This window comes from Megascapheus bottae, chromosome 12 (genome assembly GCF_031878675.1).
Source record: "Megascapheus bottae isolate mThoBot1 chromosome 12, mThoBot2.hap1, whole genome shotgun sequence".
NCBI classification, from domain to species: Eukaryota; Metazoa; Chordata; class Mammalia; order Rodentia; family Geomyidae; genus Megascapheus; species Megascapheus bottae.
The window spans coordinates 47,942,948-47,962,379 of NC_143520.1; positions in this window are offsets into that span (position 1 = coordinate 47,942,948).

The following is a 19,432-nucleotide window of genomic DNA, read 5'->3' on the forward strand; positions in this document are numbered from 1 at the left end:
GACATTGTCTAGAGTGACGGAAAGTCCCTTTGTCACTTTTCATCCCTTATCCTCTTTTCAGAAATCAATTTCAACAAGCTTTGTTGAACAGTAGTACATGAAGTATTTTAACCATATTTCTCTTGCTTTCACTATTCTCCTTCTTCTAGTACCCTGACCTAAAAGCAGACCTGTTTTATATTCCCACTATTTATTTTCACTGGTGTTTTCATATACTATGTGCAGTATTTTAAGCAGATGTATCCCTCAACTCCAACTTTCCCTGTTTCTATGACCTCCTAGTATTCTACATATTTCAGTGAAGTTTATTTTGCCATCTTCAAATGTATTCAATGTATTTCTGCATTTTTCACTCTCTAACATTCCCTTTTTCTCCCCATCTCCTCAAATAGCCCCATAATTACAAACAACAGAGAGAGAGGGAGAGAGAGAGAGACAGAGACAGAGATGGAGACAGAGACTTGAACTCTGGGCCTAGGTGCTATCCCTAAGTGCTTCAGCTCAAGGCTAGCACTATATCACTTGAGCCACAGGGCCACTTCCATTTTTCTGGTGGTTAACTGGAGACAAGAATCTCATGGACTTTCATACCTGGGCTGGCTTTGAAATGAGATTCTCAGATCTCAGCCTCCTGAGTAGTTAGTATTACAGACATGAGCCACTGGTGCCTGGCTTATGTTTTTAACTTTAAGTCTAACATCTACACATAAGAAAATATTCAAACTTTTTTCTGCTGAACCTGGCTTAATTCACTTAACGTGATGATCTCCAGCTCCATCCATTTCCCTGAAAAGGATCCATTTCCCTTGATTAATGCCTGTTCACTTTTTTCCTTTAGTTCTTTGAAGATACATCACTGTCTATGGCTCCCTTTTATATGCTGAAAAATATATTTATTCTGCTCTCATATTTTCCCTTTTTTCTCTCTAAAAGTCATCCCAATTTTTATAATTATTCCTCTACATATAACACATTTTTCTATGAGTGGGGTGTGTGTGTGTGTGTGTGTGTGTGTGTGTGTGTGTGTGTGTGTGTGTGTGTGTTTGTACTTGGGCTTGAACTCAGGGCAAGGCATTGTCCTTTAGCTTTTTCCTAAAGGCTGTCTCTACCACTTAAGCCATGCCTTCACTTTTGACTAATTTTTTGGTGGTTAATTGGAGATAGAGGTCTCACAGAACTGGGAAACAAAACATACTAAAAGCATCCATACACTGGGTACAAGTAACTCATGCCTGTATCTATTCATTTTCTTCAAGATCTCTGGCCCCTGCTTTATTGCAGTAACTGATTCTTATTTTATTCCAGGTATTATGCCTCATATTTATCTAATTTTTTTGTTGAGATTTTCAATCCATTTGCTTATTGTGTCCATATTTAACCTAAGTACAATTTTTGTGGGGAGGAGAGTGATACTAAGATTTAAACTCAGGGCCTCTTATTTGCTAGGCAAGCATGCTACAATTGAGCTGCAATGAAGCCTTTTATACTTTAGCTTATTATTTTGAAATATGATCTTGGGTGTGTTGGCCAGAACTAGCCTCAAACCACATTCCTCCTATTTATGCCTCCAATCTAATTGGGATTCTAGATGTGAGCTAGCATCCTGAGCTTTCTTGTTGAGATAAGGCCTCATTAACTGTTTTATTTAGGTTGACCTCAAATTGCAATTCTTCCCAGTCACTGCATCCCAAGAAGGTAGGATTGCAGGTCTGAGAGACTGTCTCTGGGCTTCCTAAATACTTGATTGCCTTGATTATAACTACATAAAGGTGTTGTTTGCTGAGCCTAAAACCTGGGTCATCTAAAGATATATGTCTATTGACTACTTTTTCTTTTAGGTACTATTCTGTTTTTCTACTTGTTTGTATGTTTCATAACTTCTTATTCTGTGCTGCACATTGAGAATACTATACTATCTGGTATTTGGGATTGTGCTGTATTCCTTTAAGAAAGCTGGCAAACAGGGATGGGAAAGCTGCTTGATACTGTCAGGCCTCTTGGTACACTTTGTTGGTTATGTTCTCTTTTATCTCCACCTTAGCTTTTGGATATGGTGGCCCTTACTCCTCAAATGTGGCCTGATAGTGAGGCATCTTCACCATGGTAGAAATGGAGTTTCATCACTTCCCAGCACTATACTATATAACCTCGGAGAAAGCAGCCATGTTCCAACAGATCTTCAGGGCAGCCCCTCTTCCTGCACATGGCAGCATAGATCTCAGGTCCCCAAGAACCTAAAGAAGCCCCCTGTAGACTTCTGCCCACACTCCTCTGTGCAGCTTCTGCCCTAGTGCACTGCACTACAAATCTAAGACATTTCAGTGACCCCATCTTTAATCTCTGCTTCCTCATACCAACAACAGTTTCATTCCTTTTCTTGAATTCCATCTCCTGGTGCCATTATTGGAGAAGTTACTGCAGGTTTTCTCCTGCAGAGGAAACCACGAAGTATGCTCATATGATTTCTTATCAATCTTGTACTTGATATTCGCCAATGCCACCAAAACAGTTGCTTTAAATATTTCATGATATTTTATACTTGCTTATTGTGAAAGAGTGCATCCCAACCTACATGTTGCCATAGCTAGAATACTTATGGTAGTTGAATTCTGGGAGATGAGTCTTGAAAGCAACGAGGAAGTGAGGAAGATCAGGCTGCAGTTGGAATGCTGCTGAAGACTTTAGAAGGAAAGGCACTTCCCTGCTTCCTTGCAATGTAGAAGTATCTTCTAGGAAGAGCGATTGACAAGATTCCTCTTCCTGTGCATATTTTTTAATACCAGAATGCAGGGATTGGTGAAAAAACCTGGGTGATTTCTAGCATTTACTTGGAATCCTGGGCCTAGAACTCTTTTGCAGTTTGCGATCTGGACAACAAAAGTGTGGCAGCCTCAAGGGTAAAACCATCTGACCATTGCCTTGGACCCAAAAATGTAGTTTATGAAAACATTTCATGGCACATGGTTTCTTGGTGATGGAGCCATTGTTATTTGCCAGTTAAGGAATGTAGAACACATATCACATTTCCAAGTTGGAAATATTCTGGAGAAAGAATCCCCAAGGAAAGAGCTAAGAAAGAGACTCTAAGGCTGAGGGCAGAACTGAAAACAGCCTGGGAAACCTGCTCCCTCATCGCACTCAGAACAGGGTTGATACTTGTACGCTGCCACCCTAAGCAAGGCTAGAGGAAGGAACTAAGAGGTACATTTCCAGTGTAACTGTGTCCAGGGTCCCAGGGTGTAGATAAGAAACTAGACCCTCAGATATTTCCATAGGTGAGGACTTTCTGATATAACATTGAAACTTCCCAGGTTCCTGGCACCCAAAAAAATCTGTCCTCACTGCTGAAGACAATATTATGCCATGATTTCTCTTCATTACAGAAAGAACACAGCCCTTGGAGATGGAATAAATGGGTTCCTTGTTCTACCTCTTACCAGCTGCGTGATCCTGCATACATCATTTAACCTCTCCCAGCCTCAGCTTTTTATCTTCAAAGTTGGGGATTAATAATGCCTTCTTTTCAGCGTGTTTGTGAGGATTGCACAAGACACTGTGTGTAAAAGCACTTGGCATAGTGTCAAGCACATACAAATGCCCTGTGAGTGCTTCCTGATCCTGGACAATGATGGAATTATTGCAGCTAGTTGGAAAAGAAAGGAGGATTTGGTGGCACCATGCACGATGCTCGCCTCATGAGCCACAGATCAAATGTCAGATAAAGAGGCATCAACGTTCCACATTTCTTTCTCTGTAGAGCAAGCCTGCTGCCTGGCAAGCAATTAACTGACCAAATGTGTCTGTAAAATCTAGCTCACTAGCTTTCTGACATTTCTACAAAGGACTATGCTTTTTGTTTTCCAAGCATGGGCAAGACTCAGAGTGCAATGGCAGAGGGCAGCTCTTTTCAGGAGGGCAGGACTGGGGGTGGGAACATGTAAACATGGTTTATTGGAAAAAGCATGATTGCCTATAGGAAGGACTCAGGGTTTCATGGAAATGATATGATTTGAATTTTACAGTTCTACAGTAGATTAACTTGATTCTCACCTCTCCCCTCCCTGACATTACTGGGCCTCAAGATCTGTGAAAGGGGTAGAACAAGGATTCAGGTCCATTGAGAGAGATGAGCTGTCAGTTCATCTATTCACAGCACTCAGAACTTACTTGTTTCTGTCTATTCCCTAATTGCCCTTTCTCTCCCCACCTCTCTATACAATCTTCCATATCTAGTCCCAGGTTTTGATCTTTTCTTCTATTACTCATATTCTTACCCTTTCTTCCCTTCCTCTGATTCATCGCCTACTTCCTATTTCCTTCCATTGTCTATGCTAACTTCCTCCAAGCTCATCCCTTCCTCCCTCCCTCCCTCCTCATTCTCTCCCTAGCTCTCCTCTTCAGCTTCCCCTTCATCCTGTCCTTTCTTCAGAACACTGCAGCATCCTACCTCATTCTTCTCTCTTAATTTTAAATTCCTTTTTTTTCTTTCTCCTTCACTTGGTGTAGCTTCTATTATTCTTCTACCCCCAATTGTGCAGAATGAGGCAAAAACAGAGTATGAACAAGGAGACTAGTGGGCCAGACAACCAAGGTCTAGAACCAGTCACAGAAATGTAAGGCTACCTGGTCAGGGCGGTACCTCCAGGCCCAAGTCAAAGTGGAGAGCTGCGGTGGAGAGTGAGTTGTAAAGTGGAAAACAAGCCTGCCCTGCCAGGCCAACTTGCCCTACCCCAGTAATGTCCATCGTGAAGGATTGGCTCCACATGATCGAGCCATACAGAGAGGGGTAAGGCCTTAAGTTTCCAGCACGGAAATCCTGTTGGCTACTGTGATTTTTTTGTGTTCTGAAAGACTAAATTCAATAAAACATGTTAACATTTTTATTAGTATGTGTAATACACAAAGAATTTCATTGCAACATTTCCACACATGTATGCAATGTATCTCAATCAGATTCACTGTTCTCTGTCACGCTCTCTAGTCCCCTTCCCTCTTCTTAAACAATCCCAATAAATTTCTTTGTCCCATTTCCATACTAATGTTACTAGGAATGTGTGAATCCTTGACACTGTCTCAGGTGCTAATGGTCTAAGCCTGCACTTCCTGGCCTAAGAATCACTTTCAGGCCTTGGTTTGTGGAAATAGGGACAAACTTGGTATTTCACTGCACCAAGGACCACTCTAATGTACTAGCTGTCTTAGGTCACCTTTCCTTACTAACTGGAAGAAAATCATTGTTATATCCATCATATCAACACATGAATGATTAGAGTTGGAAATTTGAACCTAAGTCTTGCTGATTCCTGAGCTGAGTTCTTTCTAAACAAGCTGCTACCCCTTGTGGCCTTCTCCCACCTCTGACATCCTAATTCCTCGGTGATAGTATTGTTTTCTCCTAATGAGCTCCTTACTCCAACCAACAAGTAAGGCAAGCCAGACAAGGAACACTCTCCCTGATTTTGGTGTTCCTGTTCATATGGCCCACAGTCATACGATTGGGGCATTTCATTGTATTCTGTCTGGATACACGAGAATTTCTTTCTTTAATAAAACTTTGACCTCCTTTAGTAGCAGCAGTTGGCTGTAATTTATGCAAATTATGTAACAGTGGCTCATTAAGTGCATGCAGAATGGAATTTAATTTCTCTTCTCCCTTTAATAACATTGTAAAGCTAGAATATTGTCTTGCCTTGCTTTTACTTGATTTCCACAAGTGGCCCCTTCCCCCTACTGGGTCCCTGTTATCCTTGCACACTACCAGGAGTACTGACGCGTTTCACTGACTTTGTTGGTCAGTAAATTTTTGCATGATCTGTAAATCAGCCATTCTTTTCCTTTCATTTTGATCACTCATGAAACTCAGGGCTTTGACACTGTCTCTGAGTTGTTTTTTTTTACTTAAGGCTAACACTCTACCACTTTGAGCCACAGCACCTATTGGAGATAAGAGACTCACAGACTTCCCTGTTCAGACTGGCTTCAAACTGTGATGGTCAGATCTCAGCCCCCTGAGTAGCTAGGATTACAGATGTGAGCCACTGGAATGAGGCAACATTTCACTGATTTAGCCAATTCTTTGGGCCTCCCATAGGTCCACATGTGTTGGCTAACTTCCTATCACTATAACAAAGCAAAGCATAAAAAGGCAACAGTGTTGTTCTACAGTTTTGAAATTTCAATCCACAGCTGACTGGGTCTATTGCTTTGTGGGCAAAGTAGCAAATCATAATAGGAATATACAATAGAGAAAAAAAACACTCACCTTATGACCAAGAGGCGAAGAGAGAAAAGAAGAGCTGAAGTTCACAATGTCCTTTAAGGAACCTCTTCCAATAACCTGAAGACCTCCCACTAAGCTCCACCTTATAAGGGTTCTACAACTCACCAATAACACCACCTGAGGACAAAAATCTTTAAACACATGGGCCTTGGGGAGGCATTCAAGACCTAAGCTACAGCACTTAGCCTTACACTAAGGAGCAGATCCAAATAGACTGCCATGGCTCCTCACTGAATGCAGGCAGATTCTGATGTGAAGACATGATTAGCATATAGGATACAGTCAATAACCCAGTGACACTGAACTCTATTGGGGAAAGAAAACAGAACTTTGAAGAATAAGCAGCTTTTGAAGAGAAAGGTGGTAATGAAAACATTGCATTGATGTTCTCTGCCCCAAGGCACAGGTGATTGTGTCTGAACACATGCATATATACACATGTGTACCTGAACATATGTGGTTGAAGATAGAGAGACTGTGTGAAAGAAATGAGATGAATGCCAGTCTGTGTCACAAACACGTTTTTTCAAGTAGGTAGGCGGCTTTAGGGAGAAAAAGGGAAAGAGAGAGAAAAAGCTAGTGGAGGGTTTGGGACATAAACAGAATGGTTCAGATTTGATGTGGTAGGGAGGAGAGAATTATGAAGATGTTCTGAATTGGATAATGATGAGATTAGCTCATAGTGAGCCAGGAAGGAGAAGAGTTATGCAAGTCAGAAGATAGGCAGAAGAACCAACGAAGCAGAGTCTTAGATTCAGAGGCAGCTCTGGAGATGATGAGAAATGTCCACAGTGAGGAAATATATGCAATAGTTCAGGCAAATTGGACCAAAGTGGGAATTAAAAAAAAAAAACAAGCTGTCAGAAACATTGTGACATTGGGCTGCATTCTTAACACCCCATTTCCTGCAGTACTCATGACATCCAGGCTGGCATCATGGCCTCTAGGCCACAAAATATTAGGGACCTGAAAGGTGAAGAGACAGCACCATAATGGGGCTGGCCTGCCTGTCCCTCTCACTCAGTACTATGGGCCTAGGACTCTCTGTCATTGCAAATTCTGCAGCCTCAACTGGCGCTGAAGAACTGTATCATCCCAAGGGATGTGATAATAGGGTGCTGTATAAAGTCAATTCCATTGAGAACCAACTCCACTAAATGCTCATGCGAGTGGGGAGGGTGTGGTGGCATGGATAGCATTAGGGTAAAGTCAGAGCCAAGCAATCCAGAATGGCGTGTGGCGTTGCTGGCAAAGGCTTTGACATGCCTGTATGTCATAAGGATCCCATCTATCCCAATACACCCTGTGAGCTTCTGCATGTGACATCCCTTCAGACCTGTATACAATTTGTCACAGCTCTCCCATTGTCCTGTCTGACACTCATTACACTCTTATGAAGGAGAAAGGGAAAGCCTCATTATCTCCACCCCTCTGAATGGCACTCTCCCTATCATTACATGGATCAAACTCTGATAGTTACTAGGCTACTTGTCTGCATTCACTGTGATCCACTGAGTTCCATGAGAGCCTGCCTGTTCATCACTATTTCCCTCGACCCAGTTCAATTCTTGACATTCAACAGATAAGTTGTATGAAGAAATGAATGAATTGCCTAAAGGCATACAGACAGTTCCTGCCAAAACTGGAACTGGGGCTAATTTTCCCTTAACCCTGATTTTCCTGAGAAAGAAAAGTGCAATTAGATGTCAACTAAGCATATTTCCTTCCTTGAGATGACCCTTTCCCACAAACCAGGTCTTCCTTAAATCTCTTCCTCCACACAGCTAGAAAAGAATGTTTGACTAACCTGGAATTTGAAAGGGAGCCTTTAAAAATATGAATGTGTATGCTGTTTCCGACTCACCTGGTATAAAGTTTGGCCTGGACATTGAGACAAAAATACACAGCCATGGGGGGAGGGAAATTGGGACCAAGACATGAGAAAGGGTATCAATGTATGTGAATTAATGCACCTTCTATCTGGCAAATATAATATAACCCTTCTATTAATTATAATAAAAAATATATGAAAAAGTCTATGACTCTATAGACATAATATTTTATTACATAGATTAATATGTATATATGACATACAAACCCTCAACCTAATTTTATGTTCTAAAATCTAAGTGCCAGGGATTGTATATAGAGATTCCCTTCTTGAATACTTGTTTGTTAAATCTGTCATTTGAAATATGATGTAAAAATCAATATGATGTAATAAATTCTTTAATAAAAAATATTATAAACATAAAAAAATACACAGCCATTGTTGATGATACCAGATCCAGAACAGTGCTGCTCAAACTGTGCTCCAAGAGCCAGGAGAAGGGCCAGCATCCAGGATCTTGTTAGAAACACTTATCTCACATTGATCTTAGAGTTCTCACACTAACAAAATCACAACTATATGAGATAGTGGCTATGTCAATTAGACTGTGATAATTATTTCACTATGTATATGTACACCAAAACTGCTGCATGCCTTAAATGCTTTTGTTTGTCATATATACAATCATACATTGTCTAATAATGAGATATGGCCTAATAAATGCATCCTTAGGCAATCGCTGTGTAACAGCTTAGACAGAATCTGCACAAACCCAACTGGTATAGACAACCAGTACTCAGCTAAAAATCTGTAGAGCAGGTCATTGTACTGAACACTGCAACGATGAACATTGGTGCTTCTAAACACAGAAAATATGCAGTATACAAGCAATTTGGGCGATAGGAATATCATAGCTTCTTTATGATCTTGTGGGACCAACACCATATATATATATATATATATATATATATATATATGATCCATTGTTAACTAAGATGCCATTGGGCCCTGGGTAACTGTACTCCAATGAAGCTGGAAACAGAATTTTTCAAAATGCAGTGTCAGGTCCTACCCAGATTGCCAAATCAGGGTTTGCACTTTAATAAGGTCTACAGTATAGAAATGAACCACAAGCCTTGCCACCTGTAGATTCATTCCATAATTTCTAAATTACCAGTGACTGGGCTCCACACAAAACCAAATAAATCAGACTCTAAGGCTAGCACCCAGGCATCTATGTTTTTGTTTTTGTTTTTGTTTTAAAAAAACTCCCAAGTGACTCATTTGCAGTCATGGCTGAGAACCACCAAATAGAATAGTTAATCTGTACCTCTGGTGGCATTTAGCACTTTCAGCCTTGCAATGTAATGATAATTATCTTTGAGCATGACTTTCTCTCCTCCCTCACACCATCAGTTCTCTGAGGGCAGACTGTTGCATTTATTCATGTGGCAATTTTTTAAATTTTTTAAATATTTATTTATTGATTTTTATTAAATAGCTGTATAAGGGGTTTCAACTCCAGCAGTCAGCTTATAATATCAAGAATCTTCATCAATGTCACCCTTTCCACTATTGTTTGCTCTCATCTTGCCCCACACCGTATTTACCCTCAAGTTATGTAGTTCAACTTTAACATGATGTACAATGAGTATAATGACATCATTTGCTCCCTCCTTCCTCCATTTGTGCACATCCTCTTTTTTCCCTTCTCCCCATCCCCAAACAACCCCCAGCTTCCTGTATTCATTTTGCTAAAAGGTTTGTTAGTTGCTCAGAGGAATTAGCATTGGACGTCTCTCCTAAATATATATTCATTAGTTAATCTGTTTCTGTTCGTTTGCCTATAATCCTCTATATGCTATTATGTGTGTTTGTTATGTCGCAAAATGCTTAAATATGAAGCACCTACTAAGTGGAACACATTAAACTAGATGCTGGGGGTCCATTTGCAGCCTCTGTGTCAGGAAAATAGTCTGTTGTCCAGAAGTTCACAAATCAGAAGAGAAACTACCTAAGAGGGGTGTGGGTGGAGAGGAGCAGACATCCAGCGGGGACTGGCAGAGCTACAGGTATCCTGGACAAGTAGAAGAGTTTCCTCGGGAGCCCAGGTAGGCTATGCTGAGGACTGGGTAGGAAGCTCTCTGCAATGAGAGAAAACTCCTGAGGAGAGCTGCAGGTGGACAAAGCAGACCAGACGCGTGCATGCACATACAAAGCCATTCTCCAACCTTGTTTATAGTAGCAGCATTGTCAACACCCTAAATGTCTGTCAGAAGAAAGCTGCTAAATAAATTGTGGCCCTATTGTTACATAAAAAAAAAAAACAACAGACAAGCATAACGTAGAAATGAGGCTCTTCAAGTTCATAGTCTAACATCGAGTGTTATGAGGAGCAGAAACAAGGAGCAGACCCATTGACAGTTACCATGCTACACTTTAAAATATATTTAAATCGTACTTTTAATATCATTTAGTAGTCATACAAAGGGGTTACTATCTGACCAGTTTTTAAACACAATGCCTATGATTGAAATCACCTTTTTCATTACTCCTCCCCATTCTTCCCACCTCAACCCCTTCCCTCAATTTAAAGTACATTCCCATATCAGGGAAATGCATTCATTTTTCTGCATCCTCATCAGCATTTGTTATTGCCAGCCTGACAACCTCACCTTTTAGTGTTTGCGATAAAGTTTCTGTCAGCCAGGCTGACCTTTTGTCTCAACCTCCATGTACTGGGAATGCAGAGCTGTGTGACCAGACCCTGAAATTTCTCATCTTTCTAGTAGCTGCCATTCTTCTAACTGCCATGCAATGATATCTTATTGTAGTTTTGATTTGCATTTCCCTGATGATTAATAAAGTTGAGCATTCTTCATGTATTGTTGGCAGGCCCAACTTTAAAAAGAAAAATATGGGCTGGATGTGGTCCCTGTGTCACCCCTTTGAGAGCCTTAAGAATGGAACCCTAAGGGACCCAACAAGATCCTGCTGAGGAAGTGGTAAAGACAGTGAAACAGAGCCCAGTGGGCCTCCCTCTCCCCAGCCTGGGGGCCACTCCTGAGAGCTGAGCCTGCTGGGCACCAGAGGAGGGAGTGGAGTGGGAGGATGGTGGCTGGAGAGGAGGAGGGGGTGTGCTCTGAGACCCTTGGGAAAGGCCCCTCTAAGCCTTGTCCCTGACAGAATCTGAAATGCCAGCATTAAATATTCATTCCTTTGGGTTAAGTGTTTCCTCACTGGGGTCCTCTTTTAAAATTCAAATGCTTCTTTGGAGAGGAACAAGCCACTTGTGGCTCTGAATCAAATGTACTGGAATTGAGTGAAGGGAATGGCAGTGTGCTCACGGGGGAGGGCGAGGGCCACCCTCTCCTGTTGTCCCTCCACACTTCCACCCACACCCTGCCCTCCTCTGTCCCTAGTCTGTCGAATGGGGACCAGGTATGCTGGCGAGGGGGCTCTGGGATGAATTAGCTCTGTGTTTCTATTAGGGAGAACAAACCAGAACACTGGGAGTTGGTATGAGTGGCATCAGCATTGAACTCTTTTCAAGGGCCGAGAGAGCTGACTCCAAGATGGGGAATCAGCCTCTGTCCCAGATACCTGGGGATGTGGGCAGAGCAGTTCCCCAAGGAACCACTCAGGCTTAGTGGCTGGATTATCATTCCACACAGCCTCTATGTGATGGAGAGGCAGAGAACGCCAGTGTTGCATCTTTCTAATGAGCCAGGCCCCTGTTAGTGTGTTAACTAACTAGACTGCTGGGGTCCCACTGTGTGCCTGGCCTCACACCAGGCTCAGCTTTACCTGAAAGCTTCTCTTGAACTGGTTTTACCGTGTCCACCCACTCCCCAAATTCCCTTCCTTGTTTCTGGAATTCCTCATAGGACTCATGTCTGCATCCATTATTTGCAGAGCCATCATTTGCCCCTCAGGACTGCTGGAGCTGCCTTATTATGGTTCTTGTGGTTGTCACCTCCGCCCCTTGAAACAACATGGCAGGTGCCCCAAGTAGAGAGACCCCTCTTCAGTTGGAAGAATGCTGCTCACTCTAGGACAACCATGGTCAGTCTTCTCCTGGGACCTTAGATGGAGGTCACATTGTGTCTTCTGCTTGCTGGAGTCAAGCTGCAGTTCCGGGAATGAACTAGACTGGTCCTTTCTTATCATCAGCACCCTCATTTTACCTTATTATTTTTTGATTATCTTTATGTAGCTTTACAAAGGAGTTTCAGTTCAACTTGTCAGTTTGTAAGCACGATATTTCATTTCCCCCCATCTCTATCCCCTCAGTTACCCCACTCTCTACCTCACTATCCCTTCAATTTACATTGTTCCATTTTCACATTGAATATTATGATTGCATTCACTCACGCCTTTTCTCCCCACTTATCTTCCCACCCTCCCCTGGCCCTCACCCCCACCCCCTCCCACACAACACATCTTACAGTTCCATAGTATTCATTTTGTTAAACTGTAACTTCATTATTCAAAGTAGTTACACCACTGGAATTCTTCCTGGCGTATATTACACTTTAATTAATATAATATGTCTGTGTATATGTGCATATGATTTAGTATATATTCACATAAGTATTTATAATTTAGAACTAACTTCCACATATGAGAAAAAAAAACATGCGCCCCTTGTCTCTCTCTGTGCCTGACTTCATTCAAACAACATAACTTGGCTATAATCACTTTCATTTTATAGAGCAGCAATTTTAGGTTTCGAATGGAACACTGGGCCCAGTGCTACTGATGTTGTACAAAAACTTTTATCCAGAAATGTTTACACCAATAAGAATAAAGAAATGGAGCAGCCTATGACTATGGTGATGGTTCTTTGGTCTTATAATTCAGGGTAGGTCAGCCTTCCCCTCTCTCCCCACTCCTGTCAGTTCACTGCTGCTAGTGCTTCTCCACTGGAGGACCTAGGTCTGAAGCCAAACTCACTTAGCATAAACTTCAAGCTCCTGTCCAAGAGCTTTCCAGTTCAAAGTCATTGTCTTTCCATTCTATGGGCCTCAGCAGCCTAAGTATCAGAGCTCCGAATGCTCTCCTCTTCTGCATTGTACTCTTTGAAGATCATGGACTGAGTCTTGCTACATTTCTCTTACCACTACAAGAACAATTTCCAACTGCACTTTGTAGACATGCAATAGTGTTTGCTAAGTATATGACCATTTATTATTTTGGGGAATATCTCAGTTCCCAACTATAAAGGTTTCCCCTTTAAGAGTGAGAGCATGCCTCAAAGGACAGAGCCATCTTGGGAGGAAAACAGGAAGAAAAAGATTTTAACATTCCTCAGCTGTGAACCTCAGACTCCAACACTGTGAAATGTTTATCTCAACATTCCCTCCTTATGAGCTGGGAGACTTAAATGGGGTACCTGGAAGGGTAGAGGTTATAAAGATCCAAGAATTAAACTGCCCCTGTGTAGTGCAAAGCAAGCAATACAATGCAAAGTGACCTACTAATTGTTTGCTGTACCTCATCAGCTATGAATACATGTGACAAGGGAAGGGACAAGAGCCAGCTTGACCGTGGGAGCCGAGGACAGAGGAAGGAATGCCTTCCAGCAGAGGGCACTGTGTGAGCAAAGGAAGCAGTGGGAATGAAATGAGAGGTCTGAAAGCACTGAGGTGTGAGCGATGCCATGGACTCTGCAGATTCCTAGGAGGAACATGACAAGCTAAGTATTATCTAATTGCCTAGGACTGGGTGCTAGTGACACATGCCTGCAATCCTAGCTACTCAGGAGCCTGAGATCTGAGGATGGGCTTCGTAGTCATACCAAGCAGACAAATCCAAGAGACTCTTTCTCTCCAATTAATCAGTAGAAATCCCAAAGTAGACTTGTGTCTAAAGTGGTAAAGTGTCAGCCTTGAGTGACCAAAGATAAGAAAGAGCATGAGGCCCTGAGTCCAAGCCACCCACCAGCACCAAATAAAGACTGGTCCAGGAGACACAGCCACTGTCACTCAGCACCATAACACTGAATCAGAAGCCTGAAGATTTCCCAGTGTTTCCCCACAAGAGATGAGTGCAGGGTTGCATTATCCTCTTCAGGGCCACACTTTCACGGGAAAGCCGCCCATCCGAGGTTCAGCACCATGGACAGAGACCTGGGGGCTGTTTTTGATTGGACCCTGGTGCCTACACCAGAAGAGATGGTAAAAATCAACCCTACCCCCTTGTTACTGAATCTGACTTTGGTACACTGTATATTGTATATATGATTATTTGAAATAGGGAAGGGGAAAACAAGATGATTGGAAGGGGGTGGGGGAAAAGTGGGAAAAAAAAACATGGGAAGGGGTAACAATGTTCAAGAAGTAATGTACCCACTACCTGATGCATGTAACTGTAACCCATCTATACATCACCCCAACAATAAAATAAAACTATAATATTTTAAAAAGAAATTAACACTGCCCATTTTTCCTGGGAAAGTTCCTCAAGGAAGAGCTTGATTCTAAGTAGAAGGAAAGGGACATCCTATAGGAAACAAACTAGACACCCCTGCCCCAGGGTGGGCTGCATAAGGTTGCTCTGGAGAAGTGTAGGAGAGGCAGGGAGGCCACGGCAGAAATTCAGCAGAGTGGGTCAGGCTATGGCTTTGGGGCTGCAAAAAAAAGATGGAGTGATAGTTATAGCAGATGCATTGAGTAGGAAAACAGACAGGCTCCACTTCCCCAGTAGGAAAAAAGTGCAAGACTCAAGGCACACTTAGCAAAAGAGACTTCCTCTTGTCAGAAAAAAAATTACACTAAGTAAGGGTTAATTGTCCTCGCTTGGTCTGACAGCTGGAAACAGCATTTTGCTCAATGTTCTCCTTGCCTGTGTGCCCTTGCTGCATTGGAGGAGAAGAAAACAGTTGTGGATTTGAGCAGAGGAGAGCATTATTATGATTTGAAATCTTTTTAAAGTTCCCTCCCCAGGGGGCTCATTGAACTAGAAAGCAGGTGGCCCTCCTGGCAATTTGACCAAAATGTTGGGGCTGGCTGGCACACTCTTATGACAGCCTGACAGAGGCCTCCCTCAGGTACCTGCAGGCTGGTCTTTCATGTAAGCTGATTGGGGGGCTGCCTCATGGGATCCTATAGGCAACCCCATAGAATAAAACCCTGCCCAAGTTAGAGCCTACCACAGTGATGGACACTCCTCAAAAGCTGTTCTCCACCTCTGCCCCAGGCCCTTGTTTAAATGAAGTCTCAGTTTGAGGAATGGGCACCAGGGCAGAGAGCTACACTTGAGATCATGTGGTCAAGACTAAAAAAATCCAGCTTCCCCTCACCTGCAGGAGATTCTGGCTTTCATCTTCTCACTTCTCTGCTCATCTCTGCCAGCTCCTGTCTAGCATTTGCTGTAGGCCTCACCTGGTCCTGACTTTGTGGGGGGGGGTCTTTTGTTTCTGTTTCTTTATTCCCCCTCTTTCTATGGACCTAGTGCACAAGACACTGGAGAGGCTATGAGGACCTGGATGAGAAAATGGGCTTTGGGGGAAGTGGAGCAGGAGGTCTTGGCAATTCCATTCCCAGGACTGTGATCTTGGATGATCCACTGCAGCCCTAGGACCCCTGGCTCACGCACCTGTGAGTATTAGACTCCAAAGGTCAAGGCATATCTGAGGAATCATGAAAATCCTGGAATCAGGACCCAGTGTATTGCCAGTATTCCCTAAGAAGAAGGGCTTGCTGAGGGAACCCTAAAGCCCTCCTGAGACTGGATCCCCCTCTTACCTCTTGAACAGCCAACTCATGCACAGAACCCCTCATTGCCTCACTTCCCCAGGTACCCCATCCTGCCTTGCCTCAAGAGTGAACCCCCACAGAGAGATGTCAACACTTACGATAGAGAGGCTATTCCATATCCTACCCTTGAACACATGTTTGAATGCTATTCCACCTCTACCCTTCCCAGCGCTATAGACAGCTTCTAAGTCTCAGCTCCTGGCACTATGCAGCTCCCAGAAGAGTGACTGAGTCAGAGTAAAAGCCAGTTCTGACTCTGAGCTTTCTCTTCCTGTGCTGCTGAATTGGGGTGGGGTAGGTAGCCCATAGGAGATGCCCTTGTCCTAAGAGTGCTCTCCTAAATGTCCCTAAAACAGATGTCGAAGTCATCAACCATCAAGGCCAAGCTTATTTTAAAACAGTTCACTTTCAAGTCAGGGAAGAGCCTCTGCCCCAAATCAAGAAGCTTGAAAGCTCTCAAAATGATAGTTACCATAAAGGTAGGAAGGTCTCAAGAAGGCGACCCCTTGCATGCAACAGCCAGGGGACCTCCCAGCACAGCAGCAAGGAAGTGATCCTACCATCTTCCACTGAGATACTTTCTCTGGAAGTCATGCACATGTGACTTTCACTCTAACCACCAGCCAGGGCCCCATTTATTTAAGAAGGGAAAAAGGAGGTGATTTAGAATAGGGAGCCATCATCTCTGCTCCTTACCTCAATGTGAGCATGGAAAGTCTGCTCGCAGCATCAATTATTTACTGTGTAAGTTATTGTTGTTCTGAAGAAAATAATTTAACAGCATCTATCCTTTTTTAAAGGAAGCATCTCCCTGACACTGGCAGCTCAGCACTCTTCAGCAAGAAATCATTTATCCACAATAACCAGGCCCTTCGTTTGTCTCACATCTATGGATCCCACGAAAGCATACCTCGTCAGCAACCTTCACATCAAACTCTGTAAGGATGGCATTAATGGCCCCCATTTCTAGATAAGAACCCTGAGACAGGAAGTTATATGGGCTGGGTATAACGCTGTGATGTCCAGCCTCCCAAATGCAGCCCAGACATAGCTTAGGCCAGGGGTCTTACAGTCCAAAGCAACAAAGCAGGATAATGAGGACTCCAAGAAAGAAACTTCCCTAGGAAAACAAACCACTTAGAAAAGATACCACATGGTAGGGCTGGGAGTTTGGCCTAGTGGTTAAAGTGCTTGCCTAGCATGCATGAAGACCCGGGTTCAATTCCTCGGTACCACATACATAGAAAAAACCCGGAAGTGGTGCTGAGGCTCAAGTGGTAGAGCTCTAGCCTTGAGAAAGTCCAAGGACAGTGCTCAGGCCCTGAGCTCAAGCCCAACACTGGCAAAAAAAAAAAAAAGAAAAGAAAAAGAAAAAGAAAAGATACCACATGGAAGATGGGTTCTGACCAAAGTTCCTCCCTACTTTGCCCCAGCACTCCTCTTTGACTAAGCACCAGATCACTAATTGACATATATGGACAAGCTCCTTGGACAAAGAATGAATCTCCAAACACTAGAAAGAAAGATATGGCCGAACAAGCTCATGTCTATAATCCAGCCTAGGAAGAAAAATCCACAGGACATGGAGGTATGGTACAAATAGTAGAATACGATTTTTGACTTTTTTTTTTAAAGCTAAGTAACAGCACCCAGGCCCTGAATTCAAGGCCTGGAACCTGTAAAGCAAAGGAAACGGGAGAGGAGAGGAGAAGAAAAGGATGGGAAGGGAGGGAGGGAGGGAAAAGGGAGGGAAGAAGGAAAGGAGGGAAGAAGGGAGGAAGCTGGGAAGGAAGGAAGGAAGGAAGGAAGGAAGGAAGGAAGGAAGGAAGGAAGGAAGGAAGGAAGGAAGGAAGGAAGGAAATTCTGGCACCAGGGAGGTATACTAGACCCAGGACCTAGGACACAGCCAACATATACCTCCAGACTCACAGACTCACCTCACTCTCCATTTGGGCTCATGTGGGACCAAGGGACAGAATTCCTACACTTGAACAGCTAGTATTTTCCTTGAACTATTGATGATTTGATTGATAAGTACTGCACACATGCACTTACATTTGCACATTGGTTGCACCTCATTATGCTATAGCATCACTGTACAGACACCTCGTGTCCAAGCCCTCCCCTCTAGCCCTCACAGATGCTTCAAACATCCCCAAGGGAACCTACCAGCAGGGCCCCAATTGGAAGAGACAAATTAATTACAGTGTGGTAGTGCTGCTATAAAGCAGCCAGCCTATTTCTTCTTTCATGTTTCCTCCTTTCAGCCCAGGCATCTCTCACCTGCATGGGATAGTTTAACAGTGGAACAGGGAGCACGCTGCAGTTCACAGCAGGAGACGTGTCAGGGGAGAGCAGAAGGCAGGGCAAGACCAACATTGAAGGAGAGGTTTTAAAACACATAATGATTTCATGTCAAAACACAATTTCCTAGTGTCAGTGCACTGTTCTGTGAGCACGAGGGAAAAGGGAAGTGATTGAAAACTCCTGGAATGAGAATTCGGCTGCAGATTGTGGAACATGATGGATGGTCTTGAAAGAAGAGATTGATGGATTATGATTTGGGGGAGGGATCATTACATGCTGAGTCCATGAACAGAGCTCCATGGTATTTGGACAGTGCACGAGGAACCATTTGGATGATCCTGATTCATTAGCCCATTATCTAAATCCAATCCCTGCACGACTAGTCAGATCAGAGGCCATGGTAGGTCTGGATTCGGTGCTCAGCAACTATTTGTTGGATGACTGGAAAGAACAGCTGGCCCGGGCCAGCAGTCTCTGATTTAAATAGCTGTAGTATGCCTGCAATAGATCACCTTGGTTGTCAGTGTCACTCTGACGGAGGCAATCAGAGAGACCCGGAGCCAGTCTTCCTGCCCAGTGGTGAAGTCTGGGGAAATAGAGTGGCTGGTATCCATACCAGTGACCAAGGGGTACTCAGGGCTAGGGGGACGGGACTTAGGCCAGATCTGGAGGAAGAGGGGTAAGTCAGGAAGGGAAAAGGGGCTACATGCCACAGAGGCAATGCCAAAACTAGGAAGATCCAAACCAAGTTGGAGACAGAAGTTAGTTGAGCAGTGAAGACTAGGGACTGGGAGCAGTACATGAATATCAAAACCATGCTCCTGTGTGGTCCAGCTGGGTAGCTGGGAGAGTGGTCTTGCTGAAATCAAGAGCCAAGTAAAAATTGATGTCCACATCCAGGCTTTCCTGCCTCTCGAGCCAATAGCCAAGTCCCTAAGTACTGCACTGTCTGCTGGATTTTAATTCCTTCCTTTCTCTTCTCTTCTCTTCTCTTCTCTCTCTCCTTTCTTTTCCTTTCTCTCTCTCTTTCTTTCTTTCTTTCTTTCTTTCTTTCTTTCCCTTTCTTGGTCCTTTCCTTTCCTTTCTTCCTTCCTTTCTTCTGTCTTCTTTTTCTTTGTGCCAGTTACTGGGCCTTGGCTCAGGGTCTGCCTGGGCACTGTTCTTTGGCTTTTTTGCTCAACATTGATGCTCTCCCACTTGACCCATAGCTCCACTTCTGGCTTTTTGGTGGTTATTTGGAGATACAGGTTCTAC